At 41.6% G+C, this 9,996-nt stretch overlaps 1 long non-coding RNA gene across 1 annotated transcript; it reads right to left on the bottom strand.

Moving 5' to 3' along the window:
• Nucleotides 1–2,287: 2,287 nt before the first annotated feature.
• Nucleotides 2,288–9,731, bottom strand: LOC140696743 (uncharacterized). The gene is made up of 4 exons (XR_012073220.1): nt 9,462–9,731; nt 9,189–9,286; nt 5,220–5,351; nt 2,288–2,559 (listed from the first exon to the last, which is right to left on the bottom strand). It is a non-coding gene; the product is annotated as an uncharacterized lncRNA (long non-coding RNA).
• Between the last annotated feature and the right edge of the window lie 265 nt (nt 9,732–9,996).

The raw sequence follows: 9,996 nt of genomic DNA, 5'->3' as shown, positions 1-9,996 counted from the left end.
TCTCAGGCAGCAGGATCATTCACTGGGGGGAGAGAGATATTGTGGTTAATAACTCAGGGTTACTCTAATAATCTCAAAGGATGGTGGGGAATTCACTAAAACAAATAAAAGAGAAATTTCACTCAGAAAAAAAAATATGCCCTATAGAACCTTGTGGGGGCCTTGGGGGCAATTTTACCGCCAACTCATCTAACAGTTGTGTGTGAGTGTGTTGAAACTCCAAGCTCAAGTCACTTAAACACGTATGAGAACCAGGGTCCAGGCTGTGGTGCTACAGACGTGGACGGGAATATGAAAAGCCTAACTACTGCCTCCGACAAGATCAGTCCAGCCGGGGAGCACAATGGACACGGACACGATTACGCACCATCAAGACAAGAATCAAGTGCAATTCATGCCTAGAGAGGAGAGCAGAAAATCTCTAAAAAGTGGAGGGTTCACTGCCAAGGCTTGGCAAGAGTCCTTCCAGGCAGAAAAGCAGAGAAAGGTGCTTCAGGCGAAGGAGACTAGTGTTGGTGGCTGGGTGCGACGCCTAACGAAGCACGGGTGGAGGGCTCCAGGGTCATCTGTCAGTAGCTGTTCCCCATCAGCAGCTAAGAGGCATAACTAAAAAGGCAGGTGGGGTGTCATTAATGATCATGGGGAAAACTGGTAGGAGGAAACTGAGGTCAGGAAATCACCATCAAAGACACTTTATTTTAGAGGAACAAAAATAATTCAAAAAGCACATGAAAATTCTATCTCCCATGAACGAAAAGAACACAAAATAAGTTTCCCTCCAGCATTGAATACAGAATAACAGACTGCCTACTCTCAGAAATGGATTGAATTTTCTAATTCGTTACGGATTATTTAGATAATAGGAAAACGAATAAATCTGAACAATCTCTCTAGAATAATTGTTACTCTATCCTGTTTTACAGGGTAGGGGGAGGCTGAATTATTTAATTGGTATTTTAATGAGACTATAATGGTCTAAAATTCGTATTAATTTCTCCCAAAAGCGTACAACTTTTCCTTTCAATGACATTTATTTGAAATACCTAGAACAATAACTATTTTCCAAGGCTTTTTTCGTGTGTGTTAAAATGCCAAATGATATGCTGCCCCCAGAATGTTGTTGTTATTATTAATGCTGATAATAGCCCCAATAAGACATATTTACCATTATGACTCATTTTGGAATAACAGGTCATTGGCTTATAGTCCTTTTGAAAATAAGCAAAATAAATGAACATAACTTCTACACCAGGGACTGCAGCTGCACCCTTAGTGGAACCTGGTCACGAAACACTGCAAAAGCAAAGATGAAACTCAAATGAGACACCAGGACACAAAGCATAGCTGACTGAAGATGCCACAAAATGACCTTTCACTCACTGAGGGAACCAGATGTGTTTCCATATATAATATATATTTTTTAAAACAATTATTTTATATATAGAATGTAATTTAGGAAAAAAAAAAAACTCCCTCTAACTGTAGACTTATAAACAGGAAGCACAAAGGGGTGCCTTTGCAGACGTGAACCTGCATGCAAAAATGCAAAGCCTATTGACCAAAATCCTTTCATGTCTCCTAAACTTAAAAAAATAAACTAATTCAAGGCAGTGGTGAGCTGAAATGGCTCAGATACAAAACGTTCACATCATCAGCCTTCAGGTAGATAAAAGTGTGCCATGCTTAATAGAAAAAATGACATTTCCTATGGAAGTTAATTTTGAAATGCATCCATTTAAAGGCAACCGAGAGCTCAAAACCAAGTTCAAACATAGAGAAACAAAGCCCAAGCAAAGGTACAGATATGTACAAAGACATTGGAGAAGGAAGACATCTGTGCTCAACCGATACGCCAGATCAGCAAATTCATCCTGAATTCAAGCCAGTGATGTGCCATGAGGTCACCCAAGGAACCAGGCAGAAACCATCAGCCAGAAGATATTGGAACAATGTCAAAGGCAGGTATGAGATGTGGAAGGGATGACCCTGTGAACCTTGCTGCCATGAGGCAGGATGCTCTTGCGGGCTTTCTGCATAGGCTGGCTGGGTCACATGACTCCGTTTAGAAGGATATCAGCCAACAGCTTTGCCACACGGGCTACAGCCCGAGCTGAGTCACATCTAGTAACAGATCTGAGTTCACCCTTAGACGACATGACCAGAAGGATCTGAGAATCAATGGTGGAGATGTACCTGAATGAATATTCCATTTCATTCCTTGGCAGTAAATCTTCAGCTTTGTACAACATAAATAATGACAAAGATTCACACTGGCACCTTATTTGAAAGACTGACTGCATAATTGCCTCCAATGGAGAAAAGCGGGCTCCGTTTCGGTATGCTAGGTCATTGTTTGGCTCGGTAACCGATGCTTCTGAGACCCAAAACATGCTCTAGTATAACCGACAGTTCCAAAACATCCACTGATGACTTGCTCATTTCAAGGTATTCATAAAATAACCCCAGTTTGCCCATGGGATACAGATGGTTGTCCCGTTTCCATCATGGGGTGGTCTGTTCGGCTCCCGAAACTATGGCACCATTAGATTCATGACCCAGCTGCCAAACAGATCAAATTATAAGGCAGGATATTATCAGACCAAGGTCATAAAAGTATTACTGACATTTCAAGCTGTACACATCATCTTCCCATGAATTTAATTTCTTGTTTTTAGGATAAATTTCTTTTTATTGCTGCCTCCCTACCCCCAAATATTGTGAAAACTAGTCCTGACTACGTACCTGGGTTTACAAAAATTTTAACGACTACTAGTTTATATCCTACCTCCTTTTCAGGTGGGCATTTAAGCTTTTAGAAGATACCTTCCCTCATTTGTCTTTTTTCCCCCCATTTCTCTGCTATTATCCACCGTGGCCTTTCCAGTCTGAAAATCGTCAGAGAAAATAAGGTTAAAAGAAAGAAATACGGGGTCTGTGAGCTGGTGATAAGCGCTGCGAGGAAAATAAAGGAGGGCGAGGAATGTGTGTTAGGGAGGATTGGGGATGGGGCAGTGACCTTTGAATAAGGCAAAGACGGAGGCAAAGGAGTGGGCAGAGGAGGGGCAGAGGGAACAGTGATCACAGGCCTGGAGGTCCCTCATGCTGGACAGACAGCATGGAGACTGGTGTGGGCCAGATTTAATAGCAAATAAGTAGTGGTTTTGGGGGTGGAGCCTAAGAGACCTCAGTGAGGATGTGAGCATTTTTCCCTCGGAAGGAATTGCGGAGCCATGGAGGGTCACCAAGCAGAAAAGTAATACTCTAATGTTGGATCAAACCGGTCCAGGATCCTAATTTAAGCTGAACATATCGAGGGCCAAAGAAGTGACATACCGCCTCAAAGTCAGTGCAGAGCTTGAAAGAAACACAGCCTCGACTCGCAGCCCAGTGCTCTGCCCCTCCTGGATGCTGTCCCACAGAGCTCTCTCTAACATTGTCTTTTTCCTCACTCAGAGGCTTGTGGGCAAACTGAATGCTTCCCCCTTTTTCAAATGGCAATTTGCCCTGAAATAAAATCGGAGTTGGCAGTGAAACAAGGCATGGACCTGTAGCCTACAGAGCTGTTTTCCCTGAAAGCAACAGCTGGCACGTGGCTTACTTGTGGAGTTCAGCAGAAGAGACAGAGCAACAACAGACAACTTAGCGTCTGGCTGAGCTTCGGCTGACTGCACTGCACGTTTGGATGGATTTCAAATTTGGACAGTGAGGCGGCTTCACACGAAAGGCAGGTGTATACCTCATACATGCCCACACGTCTGTATGCACACACACATGGACACACACAGAGTACATGATGTGACTTGTAAAGAGCTGTCCCTGCTAGGTTTCCCACTGCCACTGATCTCAGCGTTAACCGTTTAGTGGCCATGCTCCCAGGTTTGCTATGAGATTTCTTTGCAATGGAACATGCCCTTCGCTTCAGAAACTTTCCCCACTTCTTTCAATGATATTAGGGGAAGAGCAGGGAGCTCTGGGAAGTAGTGGGGATATGGACTCGAGATACCCCTGAATCTGAATCCACACTTCATGGCTTATATGTTATTTAACTTTATTTACATTCCAAATGCAATTGTTGGGGATCTCAGGAGATGATTTACACTCACTGTTATGGCAGAATGTTGCGGTTAATAGACCCACCACTGGATCGTCTTATTCAACACGTTCTTCCAATAATTCAGATTTTACTGTATCACAAATGCCCATTTCTATCTTTTGATATCTGCTTTTCAGTATAATTATCTTCCTTCTTTATTCTCTAAATCTTATGATTTTAAAACATTTTTCTGAGAAGTGGTCCACAGGCTCTTTACATATGATAAGATGATAAAGAGATCCTGGAGATCAAAACCACATTTAAATCCTGAGATAAACTCAACTCTGTCATATACATGGCTAGGTTTAGTCTGAAAATACTTTGTTTAGTAATTTTTGCATCAAACATCAAGGTCTTACTGTATAGCACAGGGAACTATATTCAATAACTTTTAATAGCCTATAGTGAAAAAGAATATGACAAGGAATATATGTATATATATATATATATATATATATATATATATATATATATATATATATGTAAGTATAACTGAATCGCTATGCTGTACACCAAGAATTAACACAATATTGTAAACCAACTATACTTTCAACAAAGAAAGTTGAAATAAATTTGGGAGACGAAACTTCCACCGCCCAGGCTGCTGTCAGGATGAAAAGATTCAAAGCAGGCCAGGTATTAGCAACCCCCCTAACACATTAAAACCTCATATGGGGTCTTCCTTTTGAGCAGCACAGGCTAACCGGCTGTGGCCACCTGTAAATAGGGTTGAAGTCACTTAGACCCTTGGCTTGGGAACACCGTGGCCACAGGGCTGTGGGTCACTGCAGCACCTACGAGAATGACGGGGCCAGCCTGCTGCTGAAGCCGCTCCCCAGGCCGCAGCCCGGAGCGCTGAAGGCAGGTCTGTGGTCCGGCCGGGGGCGCACAGGTCCACAGCCACTCGGAGCCCTGCGGTACGGGTGGCGCTGGGAACGCGCTCGTCCATCACCCTCCCTGGCACCCAGTCTCGGGAGTCTCCTGGGGGAATTTTTCTCTGCCTCATACTTCCTGTCTCAGCCTCTTGTGGAATCCGGTCCATGCCCCAGGGAAGCAGGGCTTTTACTCCCCTGGACCCAAATCCATCACGGTTTGGATCCAGGATGAAACTTCCATGTTAACTCACCTGGCGCTCCCTTCTTGTGCTGAACTGCCCTCCCCCGTCGATGGCATTAGGTCGTATTAGAAGTCCCGACTTGCTTGTCCTTAGCTAAGACTCTGAGCCTGTTGCTCAGTCTTCCTGAGTGGAGCCACTCATCTGTGGCAGAAAAGCTTGGGCTTGCGTCTACCCATCATTGTCCTCGGTCTTTTGGGTTTTCTGTTGGGTTATGGTTCTCGTGCAGGGATATCAATTTGCACATGAGAAGCACCTGTAGACATTTTTAAAATTACAGACACTGGATCCTCCCCCCTCTCCAGCCAAGGCTGGAAGCTTTCTCCCTCTAGCAGGGGTTGCACAATCATTTGCTTGGGAAGTGACCCCACATATTGGCATAATCACAGTAAATTCCCCTTTACTCAGTGCTTGCCACGCGGCATTTTCTACTTCATGTTGTCTTCGTACCTTCATTATCACATTTTATCCCTGCGTTATAGATTGTCACCATTTCTGTAGAGGACACTCCCACTTGTTAATATTGAATACAAGCATCTTTGACTGTCTTAATGTATTTCATTCCTGAGTTTCCTGTTCCTGAATTTAAAGAGTGAATTATGGACACATGTATTTAAGATTCTCTTATTATATGTGCCTGACTCATCGTCTAACAAAATCATATCTGGAAAAGAGAGATTTTCTATTTTAAACATTTGCTTTTTCTTATTTTATAGTAGTGCATAGTCACGGTGGAAAATATGGAAAACATATAAAGTAAGTAAATTACAGCCATAATTATCTAAACACCAAAGGACAATGCTATGTCATTTTGGCCATTTAAGTATTTTTCTTAATATTTTATCATAAAATTTCCCAGGGCAAGTTGCTTAACCCTGGAATTGTACTAGCTTTTTGTCAAGAACAGAATAACATTCCCAGAAATGACCCCAATATCAAAAGAGTATGTGAGGCTGTGAAAGCCACAGGTCTCTCAGCTTATTCTCTGAGTCCTACAAAGAATGCTGATAATTCACTGATGTTACGCATTCGATGCCTGTGAGTCACTCACTCACTCAGCTGGCTCGGACTGAGACCTACTTTATACCAGGTGATGATCCAAGTGCTGGGGAGATCCTAGCGGGAGCCTGGACCACAGCATCACTGTATTTCATTTGCTCCCAGAATCCTTCTCAAGAACCCAGCATGGAATTGGGGGGTGGAGCCAGGTGAGTTATGGTGAAATTCATTTCATTATGTTCCTTTAGACATATTTAAATAGCATGAAAATTGTCGCTAACTTAGATAAGTTTTCTTTTCCCTTCCTATGTATTTTTGAGGATCGGTATAGTTTTGGTGCAGCAAGAGTAATTGATAGATCTTTGGTATGTTAGGATTTTATATGCAAATTTAAGATGGAAACTGGCACCTTATACAAAGTGAAGAGGCAGTGAGGAAAAGACAAGCCATCCTCGAACTTGGCTACCATTCAGCTTTCCTGGTTTTCAAACAAGGGAAACATAATTTAAAATATATTCCTTAAATATTTTAACACTTAGTAGAAATACATGGAGGCAAAGTTCAGCTCACTGGAACCTACAGCAATGTGCTTATTTAAGCGATGGTATAAACAGACCACAGATACTATAATTCACCCTTTACTTTAGCTCATGTGAGCAAGTTTCATTTCACATGAATTGCTCAGTACCAATTTAGGGAATATATCCTTCTCCTTGATTGGTAAAAATAGCTCACTGATAACTAGATTCAACCAAACATAGTGTTAAATAATTAACCTATTTCCTTAAGGAAACACTTTTGAGTAATCTGAGTTAAGTATTTCCTCTATCTGTTCTATTTCTTTTCACAGAGAAAAATAGTATTATTTGCACATGAGCTACTTTTACTCCTCTGGAAAAATCTGACTGTGAGATCAGGATAAGAGTTGTCTACTACACAGTAGGGAAAAAGAAAGATTCATTTCACAGCGAAGATCAGAATCTTTTTTTTTTTTTTTGAGGGGCGTGGTGAGCTGGGGGACAAGGGAAATGCCTTTGTTTCGAGACAGACCCCAGGAATCCATACTGAAGCTGGAAGGTGAAGCCCTTGTGAAGAAACTTGGAAGGACACACTGACACCCAAAGGCGTTCACTCTGCAAAAACAGAAAGAAAGAAAGAAAAAATAATTTAAGTGCCCTATAATGAGAATGGACAGAAACTTGGTAATAAGGGAGAGAGAAGGAAGGTTAGGGAAGGGAGGAGAAACAGTGAAAGGGAACTTGGATGCGGTGGGCAGAATAGCAGGTTTCTGGAGCCTACAATGAAGGATGATAAGAAAAAAAGTAACAAAGTTTAAAACAGTTTAAAAATTAAAAAACGAAGTTAAAAAATAAATTTTTTTAGACTGGCATGGAAGATGTTAAAATGATGGAATTTTTTATTTCAAAATTCAAGTTGTTTGAGTTTCTCCTCCATGCTCCAAAAAAACAGTAAGGCCTGCTTGTGTATGTGGTTTTGGGGGACACCACAGAGAGGGGTGAGCTCTGCAGTTAAGTTGGCCAGGAGCAGAATTTTGGTGTGGAATTCAAGACAGAAGAGAGATCAACAGTTTCATGAGAACAGAAACTCAAAGCCAGAAATTATCTTAAAAAGGTTAGTGTGGTAGGCAGAAAAATGATCCCTCCCAAGATGTCTATGTCCTATTCCCCAGAACATATGATGAGGTCAGGTTCCCTGGCAAATGGAGCCTATGATTACAGATGCGGTTAAAGTTGCTAACCAGCCGACTCTATGAGAGACTAGCTGGATTATAGAGGTGGGCCCAGTGTAATCACCAGGGTCGTTAAAGGAGGAAGAGGGAGGAAGAAGAGGGGAGAGAGGAGAGGTGATGTGACCACAGGATCAGAGTCAGAGGCACACAACCAAGCTGACCTTCAGAGAGAGAAAAGAAGTCACAGGCCAAGAGACACAGGTGGCCTCTGTAAGCCAGAAAAGTCAAAGATACAGGTTCCCCTGAGGCCTTCAGAAACATCCCTGCAAATACTTTGACTTCAGCAGGCTTCTGTGTTCAAGAACCCTACAAGGTTAAATTTGTGTTGTTTAGTGGAGACTTTTTCTTTTTTCTTTCTACTACCATGTCGTTTGTGGATACTTGTTACAGCAACAACAGAAAGCGAATACAGTAATCTCCTTGAAATGTTCAGAAATTGCAGATAACACTGAACTGTCCACCTTGATGTGGGATTAGGGTTATGTGAAAATCAAAAGGACAGTGTGACCTTTGCTAACATCTGCTTTTCTCATTTTTAGGAAGAGAACATTAAGTCAAAACCTCTGTAGTTATTATTTTAGACAAGTGTCTCTTAAAACATTATGTAACCCTGTGCCTTAGGAACCCAAGAAAGTCTCTGTTCTTAGAAGAACAAGGATTCACAGAGATAGGGTCTTACACCTGAGTCCCAGGGTGTTCTCTTATCGGCAATGAGATCTGGGAATATCATTTACCCTCTTTAAGCCACAGGATCTTCATTTGCAAAAGGAAGATAAGAATAAGGATTATTTGGGTAATTAAATTCTGCACACACATGCACACGCACACACACATTTAATACAGTGACTAGCACATACTAGGCACTCAACAAATTCCTGTTATGGATATTTAAATGCATGTATAAAAGGAGGAGAAAGTTGTGGGAAGTTGTGGGAAAACGTAGTTCACGGCCCCAAAAAGGGCCATCTCTCAAAAGGCTCTGATTAGTCACTCCCCAGTTATGGGCTAATAAGCAGAAACTATAGCACTTGGGGATTTAAGTTAAACATAAAAAGGAAGGTATTTAAGCATAATTATTAAACAGCAGGTACGTTTACACTGTTGGCTGGATCATCTTATCTGGAGAACTGTAATAAGCAGAGAGTCTTCCCTGTTTTAGAGATGGGCACGCAGGGAAATGATGTGGATGGGTGGGCAGTTCTCACCCCAGGATCACATGACTGAGTACTCACGGAAGTAACACCTCTTGTATGTTATTCCAGATGGACTGTCCTCCCATGATTATTGTCAGCTGTGTCATCAATTCAAGGAGACAGCCACCTGGGTCACACTGGAATATTACAAAGAAAATCTCATTAAATTTTAGATAGCTCTAACATGAAATAAAGTAATTATTTTATGTGTGAAAATGTCTAAGGAACAGAGAGTAAAGACACTCTTCATTGGGCAACTAAAAGAAAACATGAAACAGGTTAGACTGTCAGAACACAAAGCTGTATTCACACCTCTTCTTTTCTGTATTTTCACAGCCAATACGCCAGATCTCACAGATAAGTCACAAATCTGCCCTTAAAGAATGTGTTGTAGAAACACGAGGAGTAGTAGTTGACAAAGTGGAACAAGAACACCTTCATGGCTGGGTTGTTCTCATAGTCAGTCTGGTCGTTGGGAGCTCTGCAGCTAGAATAAAGAAAAGGTAAGTCTGCAAAATTGTGAACGGCTTTGAGACCCTAATCAAAGCCATGGACACATGAGTTAACACGTTAATATGTATATATATATACACAATTCACACTGTTTTCATTTAAGCTGTTTTGAATTCATTAACATAGCTACTATGTTAATTTCAAGTGTACACACTGTTGTAAGAGTTTCTCCCACTCTCAACGCAATATCCCACAAGGCAAAAAAAAAAAAAAAGTCAGCCGTTCCTTAAAATTTATAAGCACAACAGTATCCAATGGGCAAGAACTGTCCTCTGTCAGGTGTAAGTTGACAGAAAGCTACTTTAAACATCCTGCTAAATGATATTCTCTTATC

Source organism: Vicugna pacos, chromosome 6 (genome assembly GCF_048564905.1).
Source record: "Vicugna pacos chromosome 6, VicPac4, whole genome shotgun sequence".
Lineage (NCBI taxonomy): Eukaryota > Metazoa > Chordata > Mammalia > Artiodactyla > Camelidae > Vicugna > Vicugna pacos.
Note: the sequence above shows the minus strand (reverse complement) of the source record. Positions and strands in the feature narration are given on the sequence as shown.